General features: G+C 47.1%; 1 long non-coding RNA gene across 2 annotated transcripts; it reads left to right on the forward strand.

Moving 5' to 3' along the window:
- The first annotated feature begins 2034 nt into the window (after positions 1 to 2034).
- Positions 2035 to 6985, forward strand: LOC144100135 (uncharacterized). 2 transcript variants are annotated; one of them, XR_013307530.1, is made up of 3 exons: positions 2035 to 2176; positions 4351 to 4490; positions 6897 to 6985. It is a non-coding gene; the product is annotated as an uncharacterized LOC144100135 (long non-coding RNA). The 2 variants fall into 2 exon arrangements; XR_013307532.1 differs by lacking the exon at positions 2035 to 2176 and adding an exon at positions 2946 to 3031.
- Positions 6986 to 7316: the final 331 nt, after the last annotated feature.

Here is a 7316-nt window from a genome sequence, read left to right on the forward strand (position 1 = left end):
TTTTCGTCTCGCCATGCAAAATCATGAGCAGCTCCTGCCATCTTACACCTCGCCATTCCCAGCATTTGAGCATCGGACCATCCCCCCATTTTCCCAATCTCTTCTAGCATGGAAAAGAAATCGCAGATTGGAACCCCTGTCTTATCTCCCGTAAACGTCGGAATGACGCTTCCTAATGCCAGCATGCTTGCTCCGAGCGACGGCTGTGGAGTGGGAGCTCCCTCAGATACAGTCATTTTTTTTTCAAGCCTTCCAGTGCCTCAAGCCTCTCAAATGGGGGTAAAAGTCCCACAATCAGTCCCGTGATTCCCTTTTGATTACAATTTTGAAGTCATGAATGTCACAGCATTCAGAGGACATTTGCTTTTGAGACCCCACTTCTGACACCAGTGTGATGACCCCCATAATGCGCAGGTCCACACGGGACGGAGAGGCAAAGAGACACCGTATGGCTCAGTTTAAACAAACAGGTATATTCAATAATTACACATAATTAAGGTTATACATCAGAGGCTGGGGCGTCCGAGCTTACGTGCCGACGACTTCATGGGGGCGATGGAGTGGCTCCGGAGTTGGGCTCGAGCGGTTGCTGGCAGAAGCTGCACGCCGTCGGGCTTCGGCGCTGAAGGCCCTCTTGGCGAACGATGTCGTCCTGAGCGTGTATGCAGTAGAATTTCAGTAGTCGTCCGTTTCTTCGAGGATGGTTCACAAACCCTTCCTCTAGTGTCGTTCGGCTTGGAAGATGAACAGGAGGCGAGCTTGTAGATGATGACAGCAGAGCATAATTTTACAACATGCATATACAGAGAGTTAAACTGGAAAAAGCAGAACTGAATTTACAAAAGAACAAACTTTGCACTACTTTACTCATCGACCGGGCAGGTTAGTGCCTAAGTAGCATCACATTACATACTAAGCATGGAGCCCCAGCTCAGACTGCACTGCATCCGTTTACATGTGCTTTTAAGCACTTGATTAACAAAGGACTAAGGGCGGTCATTTCCAGTGGCCCGCCCAAAGCATCAATTCTCCAATCCAAAATAACATGTGAGATGGGGACAACCCCTTGGGTTGGGCTTAGCCTCAAACCCAGAGTATGTTAACAATACAAACTAAATAAACAACAAAAACGCCACCACTCTCTCTCAAGTGAGAGTATACACAGGCTCTCTCTTCGGAGCTAATTCACTAGCGCCTGTCTTTCCACATTCTTGGCGAGTACTGCCTGTCCGCCATGACAGGTGTCCGTCACGGCCCTTCTGGGAATGCGCTTTTGTTCACGAGGCAGGGCGGGAAGCTTTGGGTGCCTTCCCGGCGATAGCCCACGTCGAAAGGGGAAGGAGGGAAAGAATGTTGTCTTCGCGGTAGCGCATAGCGTCGGCAGTGGTACGGCGCGCTCTGGCCCGCTGACAGCTCCCTTGTCCTGGAATGTGCCCGGGAGGGCCGCACCTGGAACGGCCACGCAAATTGGGGAGGATAAAGCCTGTTTCCCCGCGGCGGCGGCGGCGGGTCCGGTTGTTCTGGTCGTCACTCAAAGAGCATGGCTGGGTAATTGATGATGCCGCTGTCACGGCGGCGGGTCCCTTCGTTCTGGTCGTCACTCAAAGTGCATGGCTGGGTAATTGATGATGCCGCTGTCATCTGGGTCCCCGTCTACGCCGCGCCGTGGAACGCGGAACCTCGCAGCACACAAGGAATGTCACAAAGTCGATGCACATGCTTTTTTACTGTTGCGAGCACTTGCAGAACGCTTACGATACCACTTCCTCTGTGCTTGCGATCCGAGCACACAGCAGCCCAGCGCACGCTTCCCAAAGAAGGGAAAAACTGCGTGGTCGCGATGTAGCAGGTCTCGACGTGAGCATACTCTGAGCGAAATAATATTTCGTGATTTTTTTCATCAATTCAAGTAATTGCATGAGGCGGGGAGAAATCGGCTGTGTTCAGATCAGCTAATTTTTCGCATCATATGATTTTTGGAAAGCAATGAACGCGACACACTAACTGATCCGTTTCCGTAGCTTGCCCTGTGTTTGCTGTCGCTTTCATTATTTTATCTCTCATTTCTTGTGTTCCAGTAACAAAAGCGGAGCTTATCCAGAGGATGACGAAGAGAAAAATCACTGCAATGGACCTTGAAAAGTCTGAGCCAGCAACAACAGTTGCACAGATACATGTATGTACTGAGCGAAGTTTTACTGCGGATGCCTCTGCTACTGCCACTCGCACGCTTATCAGTCGCAATATGTACATTACATAGCAGCATACTTCAGAGCCAGACAGGCGTCTCTGTCTGTGTTTGTCTAAAATATTTATGGTTGCGGGAAGCAGCCAGGCTCCCTTCACAAGTTTCATTTTTCGTATTGCCTCCTCGCATTGTTGTCTAAAATATTTATTGTTTAGGGGAGCAGCCAGGCTGCCTTCAGCAAAAGAGCTTTGTAGCGAGCCCACCGATACGTCGTTGAGGGACAGCGCACTTCTCTCAACGCAGCACGTTGTCTTAGCTTCGGCTTGCAACTCGGTGGCCTGTTTTCTCAGTGCCATGATGCTGGTTAAATATATGTATTGCTGGAAATTTATAAGCCCTGCTTTTCTTCGGTTATGCGGCTTACCAAATCGAATCGGGCCACGTGAGACACGGCTAGGGCCTCTAATAATTATTATTCACGAGGGGTGATAATTATTATTCACGTGTCTATCGAAAACACCGGCGCCGCGCTGTGGGCTACAACTGCGGTGGGCACTCTCCGGTCGGGGCGGCTCTTGTCAAGACACGATCAATTACTGGAAGGCACCGTTTCCCTCTTACCGTCATCTGTCCATCATCGGTCGCTTCTTGCAGGGAACCAGTCAAAGGGGGAAGGTCATTCGCATCGAGCCGAGCGTGGGAAGAACAGGCTCCTTCCCAGCTAGTCATCCTTTTTGTGCAGTCGTCGTCCACCTGATGACGCTGTCGAAATTGCCGCTGCTGTTGCTGCGCCACCGTGGTCATCCCTGTCGATGGGATCTGCACCTTAATCCTCTTCGGCTGGTGTGCATTCCGTACATAACAGGCCCAACGCGGACGCCACCGAAAGCTCCCCATTTGACTTTCAAACAAAATGGGTGCTGTCTACTCTTGTAAACGGAAGGGCAGCCACACAGAACAAGCAGGGATGGAGGACTAAAGCTAGTAGACCAAGCGGAAGGGAGAAAAACCTCTGAGAGGGAATGGAAGGAGAGGAGCATGGAAAAGTAGCTAGTTTGCCATATATGTAACTCCAATATAATGTATTTTATTAAAGAATACTTTGCGGTTCTGTGTTCTGGGGACGGTGCCTCACAACAAACTTGGTAGAGGACATTTTCAGCCAGAGGGTGGTCGGGGCCCTTTAAGTAGTGGCTGCCGGCTGGCGTGCATGTGTACTCTGCCAAATTTTTTGTTAAAAATTTTTATTCTCTACGGAGGTAATTTTCATTTGACAGCTGAAGATGAAGCATAACCTTGCGTGTGCCGATTCGGTCGTTGCCATAAAGCTTGGTGCTCGGGTCTTCTGCCACAAGTGCTTAAAATACCTGAGAAATACCGTATGCATACTTCTCCTTGCATTTGACTCATCAAAAAGAAAAATTTCCCAGTGTGGATCATCATGCCTGCACACACAGTCCGGGACCGACATGCAAGACCAGATTGTAATGCCTGTCATTCGAGTGCTAGCTTTGCAGTAAAAGCGATAGCATACAGACACGACGTGCAGCTAAATTTGTACAGTACACGCACTTCAGAAAAATGTTCAACCAGCTGATATGCACGGTTGTCAAAATTATGCGTGCATTACTTGCTGGCAGCAACATTAACAGCTGGAGGGCGGCAGACAACAGTTGAGCGGAACATACCCGGATTGTTTTTTGTTTACAGCCCACAGGAATTAGTTCACAAACAGAAATTGCAACTACCACAGGAGAGTCAGTATAGGCAGGGTCGATCATTGGCGCCCAAGTAATTAGTGTATAGTTAACAAATATGCAATAATCTTTGACTACAGCATGTTGTTTGAGCAGTGCATGCGCAGTTTTTCCCTCCTCCTCATCATCAGCCTCACTACACCCACAGGGCAAAATACTCTCCCATGTCTTTCCAATTAACGCAGTCCAATTAACCCTCCTGTGTGGTGTCAAATGCAAGTCTTTAGAGTGCGACTGCCCGTCACATATGCTTTTGAGGATATCTCGAAGCATACATGCAGACTTCACGACAGCACACAATGCACTGAAGGACATATACTTGCGTTGTTGCCGCCGATGTATGCACCTGAGTGCAAGGATCCGCAGCTGCCCTGAATAACTAACGTCCTTTCTTTCGCTCCCAAGGATCAGATTTCTACCGTACGCATGCGAGCAATGAGACGCAACAGCACGCAAAGCAGCAGAGGGCACTCGCCTTCCGTGATCCATGGACGGCCTTGGCGCAATGATTGCCAGCAGGCTGGTTCTGGCGGCGACCAGTTCATGTGAGCATGATGCACCTTCATGTCAGGAGTGAATTTTCTGGCAGGGAACAGGCTCACCGAGCGCGGCAATTTGAAAAAGCCCAATGATAAATTAAAGATGTATAGACACCTAATTTTGGTAGCATGTTTTCTTCTCTACAATGATTCAGAAGACACTACTATGAATGAATCATCATGTGGTGTTTGCCTGGGACCTATAAATAATTTATAAACGAATTTTTCTGTCATGCTGTCTCGGTTTCAACAGCCGAGTGAAGACTGTGACATCAGAGAGGTTATATGTAACGTGAAGCATGGAAAAAATGCGATATAATTGCTGCTTGATCGTTTTAATTCAGTACAATGTTGAAGCCAGCCGTTCTCAATAGTCGGGATGACTAATGTAGCAGCGCCGATTATATTGCAGTTTTTCATGCCTCGCATGACCTATAAGCTCACTTTGATGTCATAGTCCCCATTCAGGTCTTGAAACTGAAACACCGCAAGAAAGAAATTCGATTATAAATTATTTAGTAGTCATGAGAGAATCTTCATCATCATCAGCCTGATTACACCCACTGCATGGTGAAGGCCTCTCCCATGTCTCTCCAATTAACCATGTCTTGCCAGCTGCGCCCACCTTATGCCTGCAAACTTCTTAATTTCATACGCCCACCTAACCTTCTGCCACCCCCTGCTATGCTTTCTCTTGGAATACCTTAAGGACCAACAGCTATCTTACCTTCGCATTACATTCCCCGCTCAAGCCAATTTCTTCCTCTTGATGTTGGCTAGGATGTCATTAACCCGCGTGTGTTCCCTCAACCACTCTTCCTGCTTCCGGTCTCTTAAAGGAGCATAGACACCTAATTTTGGTGGCATATTTTCTTTTCTTCAATGATGCAGAAGACACTACTATGCATGAATCACCATGTGATGTTTGCCTACGATCGCTAAATAATTAAAAATTGTTTTTTCCTGCAATGCTGTTTCAGTTTTGGAACAGCCGAACAATGGCTCTGACGTCAAAAAGGGCTTTTCCTTCACGTGAGCCACGGAAAACTTCCCATAGAATCGATGCTTCATTGTTCTAATTTACTGCAGTGTCTAAATCAGCCTTCCTCAATTGCTGGAATGACAACAAATGTGCAAGCAGCGATTATATTGCTGTTTTTTTATGTCTCGTGACATGTAAGCACACATTGACGTCACTGTCCTTGTTCAAGTGTTGAAGCCGAAACTGGACGAAAAAGAAATGCTATTATAAATTATTAAGCAGTCGTTAGAGATTACTAGCTGCTACTCCATGTATAATAATGCCTTATGCATCATTACAAACAAGAAAACACGCACCCAAACGGTAGGTGTTATACTGCTTTAACGTTCCGCCTATCATTTTTCTTTCCGTGGCTCACTGCGTTCTCCTCAGCTTAAGCTGAACCCTTTTTGTTAGCCTCCACGTTTCTGCCCCATAGATGGGTACTGGTAAGATACAGCTGTTGTACACAATTCTCTTGAGGGATATTGGTAAACTGCCATTTATGACCTGAGAGACCCTGCCATATGTGCTCCATCGCAATCTTATCCTTCTAGTTATTTCACTCATGATCCAGATAAGTGGCCACTATTGATACCTGCCTTAAATAGACGTATTCCTTTACCACTTCCTTTACCTCGCTACCAATTGTGAACTGCTGTTCTCTTGCTAGACTTGAGAATAGGAGAACACCACAAGGTAATCCATGTATAATAATGCCTGATGCCTCATTAGAAAGAAAAAACACACACCCAAAAGATGGGTGTTTATACTCCTTTAAAGCTAGTTGGTGCATTACAGAATGTCCCGCCGCGGTGGCTCAGTGGTTCGGGCGCTCGACTACTGATCCGGAGTTCCCGGGTTCGAACCCTACCGCGGCGGCTGCGTTTTTATGGAAGAAAAACGCTAAGGCCCCCGTGTGCTGTGCGATGTCAGTGCACGTTAAAGATCCCCAGGTGGTCGAAATTATTCCGGAGCCCTCCACTACGGCACCTCTTCTTCCTTTCTTCTTTCACTCCCTCGTTTATCCCTTCCCTTACGGCGCGGTTCAGGTGTCCAACGATATATGTGACAGATACTGCGCCATTTCCTTCCCCCAAAACCAATTATTATTATTACAGAATGTGAGTCACCAGTGTTACCAGTCAAACCCTTTAACATGATATTTTGTTCGGTTGATTGAAGTCAAGTTTTTTGTGTTCTAGTTAATGGTATTTCATTATTTCTTTGCTCCTTATTTGGAAAAATTATTTCTCAGGACTCTGACCAGGCTCAAGAAGTGTAATGTGATAGTAAACTGAATATGTTTAAAAATCCTCTGAAGTTGCCCTTTAATTTACCTTGTACATTAGTCTTTTGTAGCAAATGTGAACACTTTTCATACTTTGCAGTCTTCCACTAGCATGGATCCTGCTGCACCACAGAACCCGGATATCTTGCTGAGGTCAGCAGCCAGGTATGAAGGTGTCGCATATTTAGAATGTAAGACAAGTGGGCTTTGATGCCCCATCGGTCAGTGCTAATAAAGGAGCAAAACACAGACGGAAGTCGAGGCTGACAAAGTTCACTTTGGTGCTCAGGAACGCTTGGCTACCAGGGTGCGCCGTGCTAACAAAGATTGTGGCCGTCCACACTTCTTGTTTGATTTGCGTCTTTACATTTGTGGAGGGGCTGGGTGCGCCGTGCTAACAAGAAGTGTCGACGGCCACAATCATTGCTAGTACAGCGCACCTCGGTAGCCAAGCGTTCCTATGCGCCAAACTGAACTTTGTCAGCCTCGTCTTCCGCCTGTGTTTTACTCCTTCTTCAGC

Source organism: Amblyomma americanum, chromosome 1, assembly GCF_052857255.1.
Source record: "Amblyomma americanum isolate KBUSLIRL-KWMA chromosome 1, ASM5285725v1, whole genome shotgun sequence".
In the NCBI taxonomy this organism is placed as follows: domain Eukaryota; kingdom Metazoa; phylum Arthropoda; class Arachnida; order Ixodida; family Ixodidae; genus Amblyomma; species Amblyomma americanum.